This window comes from Sphaeramia orbicularis, unplaced genomic scaffold (assembly GCF_902148855.1).
Source record: "Sphaeramia orbicularis unplaced genomic scaffold, fSphaOr1.1, whole genome shotgun sequence".
Classification (NCBI taxonomy): domain Eukaryota; kingdom Metazoa; phylum Chordata; class Actinopteri; order Kurtiformes; family Apogonidae; genus Sphaeramia; species Sphaeramia orbicularis.
Window position 1 is genome coordinate 30,001 of NW_021941513.1, and position 20,932 is coordinate 50,932.

At 46.6% G+C, this 20,932-nt stretch overlaps 1 pseudogene; it reads left to right on the forward strand.

The window, feature by feature from the left end:
- Positions 1-12,541, forward strand: part of LOC115416015 (WD repeat-containing protein 7-like) — a 24,228-nt pseudogene extending 11,687 nt beyond the window's left edge.
- Positions 12,542-20,932: the final 8,391 nt, after the last annotated feature.

Sequence of the window (20,932 nt, forward strand, 5' to 3'; positions counted from 1 at the left end):
TAACCCTAAAGACCAGCCCATCAAGGTGAGGCTCCACCCTAACCCTAACCCTAAAGACCAGCCCATCAAGGTGAGGTTCCACTCTAACCCTAAAGACCAGCCCATCAAGGTGAGGCTCCACCCTAACCCTAAAGACCAGCCCATAAGGTGAGGCTCCACCCTAACCCTAAAGACCAGCCCATCAAGGTGAGGCTCCACCCTAACACTAATCCTAATCCTAAAGACCAGCCCATCAAGGTGAGGCTCCACCCAAATCCTAACCCTAGAGACCAACCCATCAAGGTGAGGCTCCACCCTAACGCTAACCCTACCCTAAAGACCAGCCCATCAAGGTGAGGCTCCACCCTAACACTAACCTTAACCCTAAAGACGAGCCCATCAAGGTGAGGCTCCACCCAAATCCTAGCCCTAGAGACCAACCCATCAAGGTGAGGCTCCACTCAAATCCTAACCCTAGAGACCAACCCATCAAGGTGAGGCTCCACCCTAACACTAACCCTAAAGACCAGCCCATCAAGGTGAGGCTCCACCCTAACCCTAAAGACCAGCCCATCAAGGTGAGGCTCCACCCTAACCCTAAAGACCAGCCCATCAAGGTGAGGCTCCTCCCTAACCCTAACCCTATAGACCAGCCCATCAAGGTGAGGCTCCACCCTAATCCTAATCCTAAAGACCAGCCCATCAAGGTGAGGCTCCACCCTAACACTAACCCTAAAGACCAGCCCATCAAGGTGAGGCTCCACCCTAACCCTAAAGACCAGCCCATCAAGGTGAGGCTCCACTCTAACCCCTAACCCAACCACAGGTCCCCAGTCCAGTGGGTGTCACTGGTTTGTCTTTCTCTTTCAGGTGACCGCCAGCGTCTACATTCCGTCTCAGGGTCGACTGGTTTGTGGTCGAGAAGACGGCAGCATCATCTTAGTCCTGCCACTCAGACTGCCATCGTCCAGCTGCTGCAGGGGGAGCACATGCTCCGCAGAGGTAGAACCACCGCACATGCTCCGCAGAGGTAGAACCACCGCACATGCTCTGTAGAGGTAGAACCACCGCACATGCTCTGTAGAGGTAGAACCACTGCACATGCTCTATAGAGGTAGAACCACTGCACATGCTCTGCAGAGGTAGAACCACTGCACATGCTCTGTAGAGGTAGAACCACCGCACATGCTCCGTAGAGGTAGAACCATCGCACATGCTCCGTAGAGGTAGAACCACCGCACATGCTCTGTAGAGGTAGAACCACCGCACATGCTCTGTAGAGGTAGAACCATCGCACATGCTCCGTAGAGGTAGAACCATCGCACATGCTCTGTAGAGGTAGAACCACCGCACATGCTCTGTAGAGGTAGAACCATCACACATGCTCCGTAGAGGTAGAACCACCGCACATGCTCCGCAGAGGTAGAACCACCGCACATGCTCCGCAGAGGTAGAACCACCGCACATGCTCTGTACAGGTAGAACCATCGCACATGCTCCACAGAGGTAGAACCACCGCACATGCTCCGCAGAGGTAGAACCACCGCACATGCTCCGTAGAGGTAGAACCACCGCACATGCTCTGCAGAGGTAGAACCACTGCACATGCTCTGTAGAGGCAGAACCACTGCACATGCTCTGTAGAGGTAGAACCATCGCACATGCTCCGCAGATGTAGAACCACCGCACATGCTCCGCAGAGGTAGAACCATCGCACATGCTCCGCAGAGGTAGAACCACCGCACATGCTCCGCAGAGGTAGAACCCCTGCACATACATTAACGGGAGGACAGGGGGCATCCCTGTTAGAGGTCGTTCAGTCGTCCTAATCCTTACGTTTAGCTAAAGTCATTTCATTGTCGTTTTCTGTACTGATGAAAACATGACAGACATTTTTTTTTTTTTTTTACATTCATCCATCAATGTGGGTGTAATGTATCCTCAGTAGGAACCCTGGTTCTGTACCCTCAGCAGAATCCTGGTTCTGTACCCTCAGTAGAACCCTGGTTCTGTATCTTCAGTAGAACCCTGGTTCTGTACCCTCAGTAGAACCCTGGTTCTATATCCTCAGTAGAACCCTGGTTCTGTGTCCTTAGTAGAACCCTGGTTCTGTATCTTCAGTAGAACCCTGGTTCTGTACCCTCAGTAGAACCCTGGTTCTATATCCTCAGTAGAACCCTGGTTCTGTGTCCTTAGTAGAACCCTGGTTCTGTGTCCTCAGTAGAACCCTGGTTCTGTACCCTCAGTAGAACCCTGGTTCTGTGTCCTCAGTAGAACCCTGGTTCTGTACCCTCAGTAGAACCCTGGTTCTGTGTCCTTAGTAGAACCCTGGTTCTGTGTCCTCAGTAGAACCCTGGTTCTATATCCTCAGTAGAACCCTGGTTCTGTGTCCTTAGTAGAACCCTGGTTCTGTGTCCTCAGTAGAACCCTGTTCTGTACCCTCAGTAGGACCCTGGTTCTTTGTCCTCAGTAGAACCCTGGTTCTGTATCCTCAGTAGAACCCTGGACCCATCAGTCCTGCTCTGAGTCCAGCTGGACCTGGTTCAGGTTCAGCTGTTGAACCACATCTAACCAGGACGCTCTGATGGAAGTCATGTGACCTCATGTGTACAGACTGTTAACAGTGGTTCCTTGGCCCCTCCCTCAGGGTGCCCCACCCCCATCAGACCCTCATGTGTACAGATGTTAACTGTGGTTCCTTTGGCCCCTCCCTCAGGGTGGCCCCCCCATCGGACCCTCCGTGGCCACAGGAATAAGGTGACGTGCGTGCTGTACCCATACCAGGTGTCCCCCAGGTACGACCAGCGCTCTCTGGTGTCTGGAGGAGTGGACTTCTCTGTCATCGTCTGGGACATTTTCACTGGAGAAATGAAACACATTTTCTGTGTCCACGGAGGAGAGATCAGCCAGCTGATCGTACCACCAGAGAACTGCAGCGTGAGTTTAAGAGTCAGGACACAGTTTATGAGTTTGCATGGATATGAACATCTGCAGCCGGACTTTAAGAGGATATGAATGTCTGCAGGGTATGTGTATGTGTATGTGTGTGTGTGTGTGTGTGTGTGTGTGTGTGTGTGGTCTGCAGGTGTGTGTGTGTGTGTATGTGTGTGCGCGCCCTTTAATTAAAATGTTTGACTGTGGTTACTCAGGCAGTCGCTGCAGTGGCCTCGGTCTCCTCGTTCTCCTCAGTTGTCTCAGTTGTCTCAGTAACCACAGTCGTCCTTTAGTCTCAGTCGTCCTTTCGTCTCAGTCTAAATGCTGCAGTCGTCTCAGTCTAAATCCAGGGTCACATGGTTTTCAGTGACATTTAGGTGAATTAAGGCAGTGTGTGTTGTTGCCATGGTAACGCCATCAATACTATTATGATGACGTTGACCTTTCACATCCTCATTTAATTAACACTTCACTAACGAACACAAACACTAACAAGTCTATGATTGTGGAAAATAACTGAGTTGGAAAAACACTGAGTTCAGATCAGACACATTGAACACATTGAACACATTGAACAGGACTGTGGTTTAAATCTGACTGGTGTTTTTCAGACTCTGGTTTAAAGGTGCCGCAGACTTTCATTTCCAGTGTGTCCTCAGTTCTGTCCATCCTCAGTTTCATTGATCTGTTCATCTGTCCTGTCATTACTGACCTGAATCTGTTGTACTACACTGAACAGTTTCGACGTGCATTGTGGTAAATGGAGGTTTATGCCTGCAGCAGCAGCATTAGCCTCTGTTTCCCACAATGCAGTTCACCATAATGCAACAGATTCAGCTGAGTACTGACAGACAGACTGACAGACCAATGAAACTGAGGTATGACAGAGGATGGACAGAACTGAGGACACACTGGGAAATGAAACTCTGCAGCACCTTTAAACCTGACCCGTGTTCTTTCAGACTCTAGTTTAAACCTGACTCTAGTTTAAACCTGACTTATGTTCTTTCAGACACTAGTTTAAACCTGACTCTAGTTTAAACCTGACTCATGTTCTTTCAGACACTAGTTTTAACCTGACTCTAGTTTAAACCTGACTCTAGTTTAAACCTGACCCGTGTTCTTTCAGACTCTAGTTTAAACCTGACTCTAGTTTAAACCTGACTTATGTTCTTTCAGACACTAGTTTAAACCTGACTCTAGTTTAAACCTGACTCATGTTCTTTCAGACACTAGTTTTAACCTGACTCTAGTTTAAACCTGACTCATGTTCTTCCAGACACTAGTTTTAACCTGACTCTAGTTTAAACCTGACTCTAGTTTAAACCTGACTCATGTTCTCTCAGACTCTATTTTAAACCTGACTCATGTTCTTTCAGACACTAGTTTAAACCTGACTCTAGTTTAAACCTGACTCATGTTCTTTCAGACACTAGTTTAAACCTGACTCTAGTTTAAACCTGATTCATGTTCTCTCAGACACTAGTTTAAACCTGACTCTAGTTTAAACCTGACTCATGTTCTTTCAGACTCTAGTTTAAACCTGACTCTAGTTTAACCCTGACTCATGTTCTTTCAGACTCTAGTTTAAACCTGACTGTAGTTTAAACCTGACTCATGTTCTTTCAGACCCTAGTTTAAACCTGACTCTAGTTTAAACCTGACTCTAGTTAACCCTGACTCTAGTTTAACCTGATTCATGTTCTTTCAGACTCTAGTTTAAACCTGACTCTAGTTTAAACCTGACTCATGTTCTTTCAGACTCTAGTTTAAACCTTACTCTAGTTTAAACCTGACTGTAGTTTTAAACCTGACTCATGTTCTTTCAGACTCTAGTTTAAACCTGACTGTAGTTTAAACCTGACTCATGTTCTTTCAGACTCTAGTTTAAACCTGACTGTAGTTTAAACCTGACTCATGTTCTTTCAGACTCTAGTTTAAACCTGACTCTAGTTTAAACCTGACTGTAGTTTAAACCTGACTCATGTTCTTTCAGACTCTAGTTTAAACCTGGACTGTAGTTTAAACCTGACTCATGTTCTTTCAGACTCTAGTTTAAACCTGACTGTAGTTTAAACCTGACTGTAGTTTAAACCTGACTCATGTTCTTTCAGACTCTAGTTTAAACCTGACTGTAGTTTAAACCTGACTCATGTTCTTTCAGACTCTAGTTTAAACCTGACTGTAGTTTAAACCTGACTCATGTTCTTTCAGACTCTAGTTTAAACCTGACTGTAGTTTAAACCTGACTCATGTTCTTTCAGACTCTAGTTTAAACCTTACTCTAGTTTAAACCTGACTCATGTTCTTTCAGACTCTAGTTTAAACCTGACTCTAGTTTAAACCTGATTCATGTTCTTTCAGACTCTAGTTTAAACCTGACTCTAGTTTAAACCTGACTGTAGTTTAAACCTGACTCATGTTCTTTCAGACTCTAGTTTAAACCTTACTCTAGTTTAAACCTGACTCATGTTCTTTCAGACTCTAGTTTAAACCTGACTCTAGTTTAAACCTGACTGTAGTTTAAACCTGACTCATGTTCTTTCAGACTCTAGTTTAAACCTTACTCTAGTTTAAACCTGACTCATGTTCTTTCAGACTCTAGTTTAAACCTGACTGTAGTTTAAACCTGACTCATGTTCTTTCATACTCTAGTTTAAACCTTACTCTAGTTTAAACCTGACTCATGTTCTTTCAGACTCTAGTTTAAACCTGACTGTAGTTTAAACCTGACTCATGTTCTTTCAGACTCTAGTTTAAACCTTACTCTAGTTTAAACCTGACTCATGTTCTTTCAGACTCTAGTTTAACCTGACTGTAGTTTAAACCTGACTCATGTTCTTTCAGACTCTAGTTTAAACCTTACTCTAGTTTAAACTTGACTCATGTTCTTTCAGACTCTAGTTTAAACCTGACTCTAGTTTAAACCTGACTGTAGTTTAAACCTGACTCATGTTCTTCCAGACTCTAGTTTAAACCTTACTCTAGTTTAAACCTGACTCATGTTCTTTCAGACTCTAGTTTAAACCTGACTGTAGTTTAAACCTGACTCATGTTCTTTCAGACTCTAGTTTAAACCTTACTCTAGTTTAAACCTGACTCATGTTCTTTCAGACTCTAGTTTAAACCTGACTCTAGTTTAAACCTGACTGTAGTTTAAACCTGACTCATGTCTTTCAGACTGTAGTTTAAACCTGACTCTAGTTTAAACCTGACTCATGTTCTTTCAGACTCTAGTTTAAACCTGACTAGTTTAAACCTGACTCATGTTCTTTCAGACTCTAGTTTAAACCTGACTCATGTTCTTTCAGACTCTAGTTTAAACCTGACTCATGTTCTTTCAGACTCTAGTTTAAACCTGACTCTAGTTTAAACCTGACTCATGTTCTAGTTTAAACCTGACTGTAGTTTAAACCTGACTCATGTTCTTTCAGACTCTAGTTTAAACCTGACTGTAGTTTAAACCTGACTCATGTTCTTTCAGACTCTAGTTTAAACCTGACTCTAGTTTATGTGGCATGTTCTTTCAGACTCTAGTTTAAACCTTACTCTAGTTTAAACCTGACTCATGTTCTTTCAGACTCTAGTTTAAACCTGACTCTAGTTTAAACCTGACTCATGTTCTTTCAGACTCTAGTTTAAACCTGACTCTAGTTTAAACCTGACTCATGTTCTTTCAGACTCTAGTTTAAACCTGACTCATGTTCTTTCAGACTCTAGTTTAAACCTGACTCTAGTTTAAACCTGACTCATGTTCTTTCAGACTCTAGTTTAAACCTGACTCTAGTTTAAACCTGACTCATGTTCTTTCAGACTCTAGTTTAAACCTGACTCTAGTTTAAACCTGACTCATGTTCTTTCAGACTCTAGTTTAAACCTGACTGTAGTTTAAACCTGACTCATGTTCTTTCAGACTCTAGTTTAAACCTGACTCTAGTTTAAACCTGACTCACGTTCTTTCAGACTCTAGTTTAAGCCTGACTCTAGTTTAAACCTGACTGTAGTTTAAAACCTGACTCATGTTCTTTCAGACTCTAGTTTAAACCTGACTGTAGTTTAAAACCTGACTCATGTTCTTTCTGACTCTAGTTTAAACCTGACCTCATGTTCTTTCAGACTCTAGTTTAAACCTGACTCTAGTTTAACCCTGACTCTTCTCTTTTAGACTCGGGTCCAACATTGCGTGTGTTCCGTTGCCTCGGACCACTCGGTGGGTCTGCTCAGTCTCAGGGAGCGGAAGTGCATCATGCTGGCGTCCAGACACCGTTCCCATCCAGGTGATCAAGTGGCGTCCTGCAGACGACTACCTGGTGGTGGGGTGTTCTGACGGGTCTGTGTACGTCTGGCAGATGGACACAGGTGAGTTTAGACCAGGACTAAGACTGACCCAGGTGAGTTTAGACCAGGGCTAAGACTGACCCAGACCCAGGTGAATTTAGACTAAGACTAACCCAGATGGACACAAGTGAGTTTAGACCAGGACTAACCCAGGTGAGTTTAGACCAGGACTAACCCTGATGGACACAGGTGAGCTTAGACCAGGACTAAGACTAAGACTGATGGACACAGGTGAGTTTAGACCAAGACTAAGACTGATGGACACAGATGAGTTTAGGCCAGGACTAAGACTAACCCTAACCCTGATGGACACAGGTGAGTTTAGACTAGGACTAAGACTAACCCAGACCCAGGTGAGTTTAGACTAAGACTAACCCTGACCCTAACCAGGTGAGTTTAGACTAAGACTAGCCCTGACCCAGATGGACACAGGTGAGTTTAGATTAAGACTAACCCTGACCCAGATCGACATAGTTGAGTTTGGACTAAAACTAACCCTGATCCGAACCCAAGTGAGTTTAGACTAACCCTAACCCAGGTAAGAGGGGTTTGGACTAACCCTAACCTTGACCCAGGTGAGTTTAGACTGAGCCTAACCCTAACCCTGATATGTCCAGCGGGTTAAATAGGGCTCAGCTGGACCCAAACACATGTGGGTTAGGGTTAGGGTTGTGCTCCCATCTCAGGTGTTTTTTCTTCTTCCTTCCTCCGCTGTCATGCAGGTTTGGACTGACTGCCCTGTACTGGTGGAACCCCTAACCCAGAATGAACAGACCCTAACCCAGAATGAACTGACCCTAACCCAGAGTGAACTGACCCTAACCCAGAATGAACTGACCCTAACCCAGAATGAACAGACCCTAACCCAGAATGAACAGACCCTAACCCAGAATGAACTGACCCTAACCCAGAGTGAACTGACCCTAACCCAGAATGAACTGACCCTAACCCAGAATGAACAGACCCTAACCCAGAATGAACAGACCCTAACCCAGAATGAACTGACCCTAACCCAGAATGAACTGACCCTAACCCACTTGGTTTAGGGTCTGTTCATTCTGGTGGAGGTGAACTGTGTGTGCAGGTGTGTGTGGTGTCAGGTTACACCAGCAGACGGCAGAGTCAGTCCAAAACCACCTCCTCCTCCTCCTCCTCTTCCTCCTCCTCCTCTTCATATGGTCAGTGACCTCACTTCCTGTATTAGATCTATTCCATGTCCATGTTCTCAGTAAACTCACCTCCTTCATTTCACACTCACCTCCTCTGCACCTTCTCTGCACCTCCTCTGCACCTCCTCTACTTATTCAGATTGATGATGCTGCTACTGAACAGCAGAGGGCACTGAGGGAACCCTAACCCTAAAACCACAGAACCAGAACCCCTGAAATTAGACCCTATCCCTAAAACCACAGAACCCCGTTGCCATGGTGACTGGTCCAATCGTTGCTCCGTTGATGTTGTCTTTTTCCAGCTGTGGTGTTTAACTCCAGGTCAAACTACTGTGAGTCCATCAAATGAGCTGTGGAACCAAAAACTCTGAGTTTCTGATCTCAGAGTAGATGGACTCAAAGTTCAGGGTCAGACTCAGACCTGGGTCAGACTCAGGGTTCAGGGTTCAGGGACGGACTCAGACCTGTGTGTTCAAGTGCGATGGACCCTAACCTAACCGTACCTGTTGTGTGTGTTGTTGTTGCGGTGTTGTGTTCAGGTGCGTTGGACCGCTGCGTCATGGGCATCACTGCGGTGGAGATCCTGAACGCCTGTGATGAAGTGGCTCCGTCCACTGTGGACGCTCTGAGCCACTCAGCCGTCAATCTGAAACAGGCCATGACGAGGCGGAGCCTGGCAGCACTGAAGAACATGGCAACGCACAAACTGCAGACACTGGCAACCAACCTGCTGGCAACTGACAACGCAGACAAGGTAGGAACCGCCCACAGCCCGCCCATGACACGCCCACAATGTGTCTGTAGCGTCCAAATCCACTTCCTGTTCCAGCTGACACTGCAGAGATGGGAACAGAATTAAAGGTGGAATGAATATATGAACAGAATTAAAGGCGGAATGAATATATGAACAGAATTAAAGGCGGAATGTGCATGAATATATGAACTGAATTAAAGGTGGAATGTGCGTGAATATATGAACTGAATTAAAGGTGGAATGAATATATGAACAGAATTAAAGGTGGAATGTGCGTGAATATATGAACTGAATTAAAGGTGGAATGAATATATGAACAGAATTAAAGGTGGAATGTGCATGAATATATGAACTGAATTAAATGGTGGAATGAATATATGAACAGAATTAAAGGTGGAATGAATATATGAACAGAATTAAAGGTGGAATGTGCATGAATATATGAACTGAATTAAAGGTGGAATTAATATATGAACAGAATTAAAGGTGGAATAAATATATGAACAGACTTAAAGGTGGAATGTGCATGAATATATGAAGTGAATTAAAGGAGGAATGAATATATGAACAGAATTAAAGGTGGAATGAATATATGAACTGAATTAAAGGTGGAATGAATATATGAACAGAATTAAAGTTGGAATGTGCGTGAATATATGAACTGAATTAAAGGTGGAATGAATATATGAACAGAATTAAGGTGGAATGTGCATGAATATATGAACAGCAGTGAATGTTTTTTAATCTGCAGATGTTCTTTAATCGGTGGATGTTCTTTCTAGCTCTTTTCAGATGTTCTTGAATCTTTCTTTTGCAGAAGTTAAAGGTGTGTCTTTCCTCAGGAAACCTCCTGAACATTTCTGCATGTGTCATGAATAGTTAAAGGTCGGTCTGACTTATTGAACTGTGCTGTTTCTGGACCACTGGTTCTGCAGTTAAATCAGGGTCACGTCCCACTTTTAAATAAATGAACTTAGGTCTGACACTGGGTTTGTTTTCTCTGACTGAGAACATGATGGAGCCTCTGAAGGAGATCACACATGGTCAGTAACCCTAACCCTGTTCCTGTTCTTGTTCCTGTTTCTGTTCCTGTTCCCTGTCAAAACACACCTGAATGTTCCTCCACAACTCAGTCAAAGTCATCCACTAACACGTTCTCTCCGTCTATTGTGTCGTTTCCAGGGTAACCTGCCCAATACTCCACAATGCCCTGGTGGTGCAGGCCATGAAGACCAACGTGACAGGAACCCGGACATGCACATCCTGTTCTTCGACGTGGAGGCGGTGATCAATCCAGCTGCTGACGGAGGAGGCGCAGCGGCCCAATCACACCCTGGTGTCCCCCAGAGACCCTGCAGAAGAGCCAGGCGGGGGCCGACAAGGGGGGGTCCTTCCTGGCCAACAAGATCTTCAAACAGGTCAGAACCTCCAGGCACCTGTCAATCAAACCAATAGACTGGATAGGTGGGGGAGGGACCACTGCAGGAACTGCCCCCGTGGATCAAATGACAGGAACATTTATGGGTGTAATCGAGTATTTAGAGTAGGTACTCCAGTACCCTGAAAAGTACTGAGTGGATTTAAAGGGTTAAACTGATACTGAGTGGGTTTGAAGCAGAACTGGAAAAGAAAGGAATGAGTAGACCACAGGTGTCAAACATGCGGCCCAGGGCCCAAATCCAGCCCACCAAAGGGTCCAGTCCGGTCCACCAAAGGGTCCAGTCTGACCCTGGGATGAATTTGTGAAATGCAAAAATTACACTGAAGATATGAACAATCCTCTTAGTTCAGGTTCCACATTCAGACCAGTTCAATCTCAAATGGGTCAGAACAGTCAAATACTATCATAATAACACAGAAATAATGCCAATTCCACAAGCTTCTGTTTGTAAATGTAAATATTTTCATCTATTTACACCAAAACAAAGTATAATTTTGCAAAAAATGTGAATAACCCGAACAAATATGAACAACCTGAAATATCTTAAGAGAATAAGTACAATTTTACCAATATTTCTCTGTTATTAAATGTTTTGTGTGTTTGTAGATCCACTGTGATCTGTACGTTATAATGAACATGTGGAAATGATAAACTGAGGCAGAATAGTGTAAAAATTACACTGATTTTTTTTTCAGTTTGTTCATGTTATTCACATCTTTTGAAAGGATAGGTTTATAGATGTAAACCTGTTCATAATGCAAATTTACTTTTTTCACTGTATAACAGAAAAGTTTGGACTTGACATTATTTCTATATTATTCTGTTATTTTTCTGTTGGGTCCCACTGCAGATTAAATTTAACTGAATGTGGAACTGAACTGACATGAGTTTGACAGAACTGGTGTAAACTCTGCAGAAGGACAGAGGGACATACTGTATGAGGCAGGTAGTCAACAGATGCCCAGATCAAATACTGACGTTTGATCGAACCAAATGTACAAGGAAACAGAATTCAACCGTTTCACAGATTCTATGATGAACATGTGACAGACTGGAGTCCGACAGCCCTGTTTGAAATCCACCAGCCTACATTTCCCATCATACAGCTGGAACCCTAACCCTAACTCTAATGCCCCCGTTTCCACTACGTGGTATCGGCTCGACTCGACTCGGCTCGGCCTTTTTTGCGTTTCCATTACGAAAAAAGGACCTGGAATCTGGTACCCGGTACTACTTTTTGGTCTCACCTCCGCTGAGGTTCCAGGACTGGGGACCAGATACTAAAACGTGACGTGTAAACACTGCAGACCACTGATTGGTCACAGAAATAGATGCGGAAGTGGACGTAAATATAGCAATACATTAATCCACGTGAGAACAGTCCAAAACTACACCATGGTTCGTCGAGGAGATTCAGTCTTTGGTGGCCGACGTAAAAATTCAGACGAGACAACACGCAACGAGTGAGTTTATCAGCAACTCTCTGAACAGCGACACGGAAGTAACGCGCCGCATCCAGGTACTGTAAAGTCTGTAGTATCTTGTAATGGAAACGGTCTCCAGGAATACTGAGCGAGCCGAACCGAGTCGAGCTGGTTCCACTAAGTGGAAACGCGGCACAACCCTACCCTTCTGTGGTCCCCAGGTGAAGGAGACCATGAAGGAGACGATAAAGGAGCACCTGTTGGACGAAGACGAGGAGGAGGAGGAGGAGCAGAGGAGGCGTGAGGAGAAGTCTAAGAGTCTGAGTCTGCTGGAGTACAACCTGACCATGGACACGGCCAAACTGTTCATGTCCTGTCTGCACGCCTGGGGACTCAACTGCAGCTGGACAACATCTGCATGGACCGACTGGGCATGCTCAGACCGCACTGCCCCATCTCCTTTGGACTCATCTCCAGGGGGGGGCACATGTCCCTGATGCGCCCACCTTTAAGGTATGTGTGTGTGTGTGTGGGGGGGGGGGGGTCACATGTCCCATGTCCCTGATGCTGCCCACATTTAAGGTATGTAGGATTGGAGGGGAGGGGGGGACGCCGTGGGACTGTAGGGTAGGGGGGGGATGCTGTGGACCTGGGACCATGGGGGGAGGGGGGGGGGGTTAGATTACCTTACATTGCATTGCAATATACCTCCGCCAAGGAGGTTATGTTTTGCCAGGGTTTGTTTGTTTGTTTGTTTGTCTGTTTGGTTGTCTGTCCGTTAGTGTGCAACATAACTCAAAAAGTTATGGACAGATTTGATGAAATTTCAGGGTTTGTTGGAAATGGGATAAGGAAGAAAATGATTAAATTTTGGTGGTGATCGGGGGGTGGGGGGGCCCACAGGGGGGCCCATTTCCAACAAACCCTGAAAATTTCATCAAAATCTGTCCATAACTTTTGAGTTATGTTGCACACTAACAGACAGACAAACAAACAACCAAACCCTGGCAAAAACATAACCTCCTTGGCGTGGGGGGGGGGGCCCACAGGGCAGGGCCACTGATCAGCCTTGGCGATCCCAGGAGCTATGTTGTCAGGGGCTTTATGCCCCTGGTAGGGTCTCCCAAGGCAAACAGGTCCTGGGTGACGGGCCAGACTAAGAGCAGTTCAGAAGCCCTTATGAAAATGAAACAACTCAAGAACATGACGTAGCCCGGTATGGTGCAGCCGGGTCCCACCCTGGAGCCAGCCTGGGGTTGGGGCTCGAATCTGCGAGTGGCTGATGGCCGGTGGCCGGGCCTATGCCCACAGGGTCTGGCCGGGCCCAGCCCGAAGGAGCGATGTGGGCCCGCCCTCCAGTGGACTCACCACCCACCAAGGGAATCATAGGGGCTGGGTGCAGTGTGGATTGGGTGGCAGTCAACAGCAGGGGGCCCGACAACCTGATCCCCGGACACAGAGTCTAGCTCTTGGGACATGGAATGTCACTTCACTTGGGGGGAGGAGCCGGAGCTTGTGAGGGAGGTTGAGAGATACTGTCTAGATATAGTGGGGCTCACCTCCACACTCACCTTGGGCTCTGGAACCAACCCCTCCAGAGGGGCTGGACTCTCCACTTCTCTGGCGTTGCCCACGGTGAGAGGCAGTGGGCTGGTGTGGGCTTGCTCATAGCCCCTCAGCTCAGCGCCATGTGTTGGAGTTCACCCCGGTGAACGAGAGGGTCGCGTACCTGTGCCTTCGGGTCGGGGACTGGTGCTCACTGTTGTTTCGGCCTACGGGCCGAACAGCAGTGCAGAGTACCAAGCCTTCTTGGAGTCCCTGGGAGGGGTGCTGGATGGTGCTCGACTGGGGACTCCATTGTTCTCCTGGGTGACTTCAATGCCCATGTGGGCAACGACAGTGAGACCTGGAGGGGGTGATTGGGAGGAACGGCCTCCCTGATCTGAACCTGAGTGGTGTTTTGTTATTGGACTTCTGTGCTCGTCACAGTTTGTCCAGAACAAACACCATGTTCGAACACAAGGATGTCCATAAGTGCACTTGGCACCAGGACACCCCTAGGTCGGAGGTCGATGATCGACTTTGTTTTTGTGTCATCAGACCTCCGGCCGCGTGTTTTGGACACTCGGGTAAAGAGAGGGGCGGAGCTGTCAACTGATCACCACCTGGTGGTGAGTTGGATCCGCTGGCAAAGGAGGAAACCGGACCCGACTCGGCAGGCCCAAACGTGTTGTTAGGGTCTGTTGGGAATGTCTGGCAGAGCTCGATGTCAGTGCGGTCTTCAACTCCCACCTCCGGCAGAGCTTCTCCCAGATCCCCGGGGGAGGCTGGGGACATTGAGTCCGAATGGACCATGTTCTCCACTTCCATTGTCAAAGCGGCTGCTCGGAGCTGTGGTCGCAGGGTCTCCGGTGCCTGTCATGGCAGCAATCCCCCGAACCCGGTGGTGGACCCCGGAAGTAAGGGATGCCGTCAAGCTGAAGAAGGAGTCTTATCGAGCCTTGTTGGCCCGTGGGACTCCCGAGGCAGCTGATGGGTACCGGAAGGCCAGGCGTGCAGCAGCCCAAGCGGTTGTGGAGGCAAAACTCGGGTCTGGGTGGAGTTTGGGGAGACCATGGAGAAGGACTATCGGTCGGCCTCGAGGAAATTCTGGCAAACCATGCGGCGCCTAAGGAGGAGAAAGCAGTGCACCACCAACACTGTTTACAGTGGAACTGGGGAGCTGCTGACCTTGACTAGGGATGTTGTCGGATGGTAGAAGGAATATTTTGATAATCTCCTCAATCCCACTGTCACGTCTTCCATGGAGGAAGCAGAGGTTGAGGTGTCAGAGGTGGACTCGTACATCACCCAAGCTGAAGTCACGAGGTGGTTGGCAAGGTCCTCGGTGGCAGGGCTCCGGGGGTGGATGAGATTCGCCCTGAGTACCTTAAGTCTCTGGATGTGCAGGGACGTCTGGGCTGACACGTCTCTGTAACATCGTGTGGCAGTCGGGGACAGTACCTCTGGACCGGCAGACTGGGTGGTGGTCCCCCTTATTAAGAAGGGGGACCGGAGGATGTGCTCCAACCACAGGGGGATCACACTCCCTCAGCCTCCCGGGGGGAAGTCTATTCCAGGGTACTGGGGAGGAGGATCCCGACCGATAGCCGAACCTCGGATCCAGGAGGAACAATGCGGTTTTCGTCCCGATCGCGGAACACTGGACAGCTCTATACTCTCCATCGGGTGCTCTAGGGTTCATGGGAGTTTGCCCAACCAGTCCACATGTGTTTGTGGATCTGGAGAAGGCGTTCAACTTGTCCCTCATGGTATCCTGTGGGGGGTGCTTCGGGAGTATGGGGTCCATGGCCCTTGCTAAGGGCAGTCCGGTCCTTGTGTGACCAAAGCAGGAGCCTGGTTCGCATTGCTGGCAGTAAGTCAGACCTGTTCCAGGTGCATGTTGGACTCCGGCAGGGCTGCCCTTTGTCACCGGTTCTGTTCATAATTTTTATGGACAGAATTTCTAGGCGCAGCCAGGGGCCGGAGGGGGTCCGGTTTGGGGACCACAGGATTTCGTCTCTGCTTTTTGCAGATGACGTTGTCCTGTTGGCCTCATCCAACCTGGACCTTCAGCGTGTCCTGGGGCAGTTTGCAGCCGAGTGTGAAGCGAGCAGGATGAGGATCAGCACCTCCAAATCCGAGGCCATGGTTCTCAACCAGAAAAAGGTGGTCTGCCCTCTCCGGGTCAGTGGAGAGTCTTTTGCCCCACGTGGAGGAATTTAAGTATCTCAGGGTCTTGTTCACGCGGTGAGGAAAGGATGGAGCGTGAGATTGACATACGGATCAGTGCAGCGTCTGCAGTGATGCGGTCGCTGTACCGGTCTGTTGTGGTGAAGAAGGAGCTGAGCCGAGAGGAGAAGCTCTTGATTTACCGGTTCAATCTAGCGGTTCCTACCCTCAACCTATGTTCATGAGCTTTGGGTCAGGACCAAAAGGACAAGATCCCGAATACAAGCGGTCGAAATGAGTTTCCTCCGCAGGGTGGCTGGGTGCACCCTTAGGAATAGGGTGAGGAGCTCGGTCACCAGGGAGGAGCTCGGAGTAGAGGCCGCTGCTCCTCCGCATTGAGAGGGGCCCGGCTGAGGTGGCTTGGGCATCTATTTCGGATGCCTCCTGGACGCCTCCCTGGGGAGGTGTTCTGGGCATGTCCCACTGGGAGGAGACCTCGGGGAAGACCCAGGACACGCTGGAGAGACTATGTCTCTCCGGCTGGCCTGGGAATGCCTCGGGGTCCCCCCGGAAGAGCTGGAGGAGGAGTCTGGGGAGAGGGAAGTCTGGGCATCCCTGGTTAGACTGTTACCCCCGCGACCCGGCCCCAGAAGAAGCAAAAGATAATGGATGGATGGACTGCACTTCTATAGTGCATGGTTCTACACCTTCATGGTGCCCCACCAGTGCCTCCCATTCACACACACACACACACATGCACACAAACACACACACCAGTAGGCGGCCTCTGCCAGACAGTTGGACAGTCTGAGCCAGGATTTGAACTGTTGATCTTTGGGTCAGTGGATGACCAACTGAGCCACAGGGTCACCCTAACCCTGAACCTAACGCTAGGGTCACCCCTAACCCTGAACCTAACGCTAGGGTTACCGCTAACACTGACCCTAACCCTAACTCTACCTGTCCTGTGTGTTTAGAGTTAACTCTACCTGTCCTCTGTTTCCCAGGAGTCTTTGCTGCGTCAGCTGTCTCTGGCCACAGGCAGGAAGTTGTCTCTGTCGGACATCGTAGGGAAGGGGACGTATGGAGTGTCCAGAGCAGTGACCACACAACACCTGCTGTCTGTCATCTCATTGGCCAACACTCTGATGGGCATGACCAACGCTACCTTTGTAGGAGAACACATGAAGAAGGCACGGCCAGGTGAGAAATAAATAAATAATAAATAAATAAATAAATAAATAATAAATATAGAAGAACACTTGAAGAAGGCACCGGCCAGGTGAGAAAATAAATAAATAAATAAATAAATATAGAAGAACACTTGAAGAAGGCATCGGCCAGGTGAGAAAATAAATAAATAAATTATTAAATATATATATATATATATATATATATATCAACACACTACACACAGGGTGACACAAAAAAGGGGAACTTTTTAACAATCCAATAAAACAAAGAGTGATGGAAGAAAAATATTTTATTCATAGTAATTGAAACCTTAAACCATGCCATTAAGAAACAATGATGGAATTTTCATTTTTTTAAAAATTCCTTCCTGTAGATGGCGTCCTCCTGTACAAATGCATTCTTGAAATCTGCTGTTGAGATTCCTCAGTGACCGCTGCAACATCTCAGCTGGGATACTGGGAATTTCATCCGGAATTCTCTGTTTGAACTCATCCACAGTTCTGGGTCCAGTCGTGTACACTTTACTCTGAGATAGCCCCACAAGAAAAAATCACAAACGGACAAATCTGGCGATCTAGGGGGCCAGGGAATGTTACAGAATCTTGAGATCACACGGTTACTGAACAATTCTCTCACAGCCGCCAATGGTTACTATGGTCACCCTGTAAAAGTACAGGTACCCAGTACCCAGCTTTGGGTCACCCTGTACAAGTACAGGGTGACCCAAAAAACGGGAATTTTGAAGTGCGTATTGGCAGACATGAGCAGTGGCAGCACTGTGAGACAGTGACCTTGAGCAAGTAAACACATCCCATTTTAGTAACCATTGGCGGCTGTGCAGAATTGTTCTGTAACTGTGTGATCTCAAGATTCTTAACGTTCCCTGGCTCTCTAGATCGCCAGATTTGTCCGTTTGTGATTTTTTCTTGTGGGGCTATCTCAGAGTAAAGTGTATACGACTGGACCAACTGTGGATGAGTTCAAACAGAGAATTCAGGATGAAATTCCCAGTATCCCAGCTGAGATGTTGCAGCGGTCAGTGAGGAATCTCAACAGCAGATTTCAAGAATGCATTCGTACGGGAGGACGCCATCTACAGGAAGGAATTTTTAAAAAAATGAAAATTCCATCATTGTTTCTTAAATGGCATGGTTTAAGGTTTCAATTACTATGAATAAATATTTTTCTTCCATCACTCTTGGTTTTATTGGATTGTTAAAAAGTTCCCGTTTTTTGTGTCACCCTGTATATATATATATGTGTGTGTGTGTGTGTGTGTGTATATATATATATATATATATATAATATATATATAATAATATATAATATATATGTATGTATCAGAGCCTGACTGATATGGGATTTTTGGGGCCGATGCTGATACTGATATTGGGGGCTAAAAAAAAGCCGATATCCAATATTGGCCAATAACCGATATATTGGCTGATATATGAAATAAGAACACTGATCTACACAGGATATAATAATCATATTAGATAATTGTGGACAGGTGGATTAAGAGTTGCATAAATCTTTGTTTATCTCACAAAGATAATTTACACAACTTTCAAATGCAAATATGCAATCACAAAAATAACTAGAGTAAAAAATATTACTGACCACAAAATTATGTTTTCACTCACAAATTTTGATGTGTCTGCCTCATGGCACTACAAGTTCTTATGTGGACTAAGGACTAAACTGAGTGCAGAGTGAATTAGGTGAGTCCTAAGTTGTTCCTGATTGGAGCAACTGTAAGAGTTACAACTGACCCGTGTTACAACTGTCCCAGTCTCCCTACACTAAACACCCAGGCCTGCCTGCAGAATGACTGTGAGGGAGACAGGAAGTGCACGGACATGGGGGTGTGTGGGGGGTGAATACTTCATAAGATGGGGGGGGGGGAGGTTTAGCGGTCCACTCATCAGAGCGCGCAGGGTAGCGGTCCGTGATTTTCACTGGGGTGGGAGTTCAGAGCCGGGGAGGATAAGCAGTCCATCCTTGTCAGAGCGTGCGACCCGGGGGGGGGGGGTAGCAGCTCCGTGATTGTGTGTGGGGAGTGATAGCGTCATTGTCTGAGCAGGAGTGAAGGTGAAACTAACTCGCTTTAAAGTTCCTCTTATTCTCCGGGCAACACACACAACACACACACAGGAGCGAGCGACAGAATCTCCGCGCAACAAAAAAGTTATATATCGGCTACATCAGCTACATATTGGCTGATGTTGATTAATTGGTGATACGCTATAATCAGCCCGATTAATCGGCCCAATAAATCGGTCAGGCTCTAATATTATATATATATAATATATATATATATATAATATATATATATATATATATATATATATATATAGAGAGAGAGAGAGATAGATATAGATATATATATATGTGTGTATAAGAACATGAAAAAGGCACCGTCAGGTAAGAACAGACAAAAAAAAAGACCTGAGACTTTAAAAGAAAAGAAAAAAACTGTTTGAACTGGTGCAGTTGAACTGGTCCAGTACATGTGCTGTTGAATCCATCCCATAAACTCAGATTGTATAAATGCACAGACTGTCGTCAGAAGTCAGAAAGTTCGCAGAAACCCATCAAAGCTCTGCTGAGCACATCAGGATTCGTGTCGCAGAAAATCCGACATCAGCGATTCAGCAGAAAAACAAACTAACAACCACAACAAGAACAGACATGACCACATGATTATCAGAGGTGTGAGTGAAGAGGTGGAGTCCAGTCTGATGAAACATGTAGGAGGTGGAGTCTAACTGAACTGACTGAATGATCATCAGAGAGGACGAGTGAGCATCTGATAGAACAGAGGAAAAAGAGAGAGAGAGAGAGAGAGAGGAAACACAAAGAGAGAGAGAGAGAGGAAACAGGCACTGAGAGTTAGTTTAGTGATTTTTTTTATTTATCACATTGCGTTTCCTTTAGTTTGAGCGGAACTGCACTAGGAACCCACAGATGAACGTATGAACCCACAGATGAACCTACAAATGAATGTATGAACCACAGATGAACCCACAGATGAACAGAGTCACAGATGAACAGATGAACCTACAAATGAATGTATGAACCCAAGGTGAACGTATGAACCCACAGATGAACGTATGAACCACAGATGAAGCCACACATGAATGTATGAACATATGAACCCACAGGTGAACGTATGAACCCAAAAGGTGAACGTATGACCCACAGATAAACATATGAACCCACATAGACTTAGCCTGATCAGATTCTGTCCAAACTGTCCTTTGACCTGATGCTTTATCACAGACTTTTACAGAGCATTAGCTTTAGCTTTAGCATTAGCAGTAAACAGTCAGTAAATAGTCAGTGAAGTAAATGGACTCCTGTCCTGGTCGTCCCCCTGTCTTTAGTCTGTCCTTCTGGACAAAGAAAAAGTCCACAAACCCAGAGGACGACTGGACTGGACTGGACTAGAACCTGGTTCTGGTCTTTAAAGGTGCTGCAGACTTTGTCCAGTTTGTCCTCAGTTCTGTCCATCCTCAGTCTCATTGGTCTGTTAATCTGTCTGTCACTACTCATTGAATGTGTTCCATTACAGTGAACACAGGTTCATGCTGTGTGAACCTGTGTTCATCGTAATACAACAGATTCAACTGAGGAATGACCGACAGATCAACGGACCAGTGAGACTGAAGATGGACAGAACTGAGGACAAACTGGACAAAGTCTGCAGCACCTTTAACTGTGAATACACAGACGAGTGTATATTTGTGTATCTGTGTGTGCTGCTCCTTTAATATGTCATGGTCCTCTTTCTTAGTGGTCCTCTTTCTTAGTGGTCCTCTTTCTTTGTGGTCCTCTTCCAGACCCCCCAGACCAGGAGGAACCCCAGAGAGCCCTCGCAGGACTACGGGTGCCCCCCCTCAGACCTCCAACCCAGGACTACAGGCCCAGATCAAACAAGGTAAGGACAAAGGGAGGGACGGGGGGGTGGGGGGGGGGGGGGGTGGGG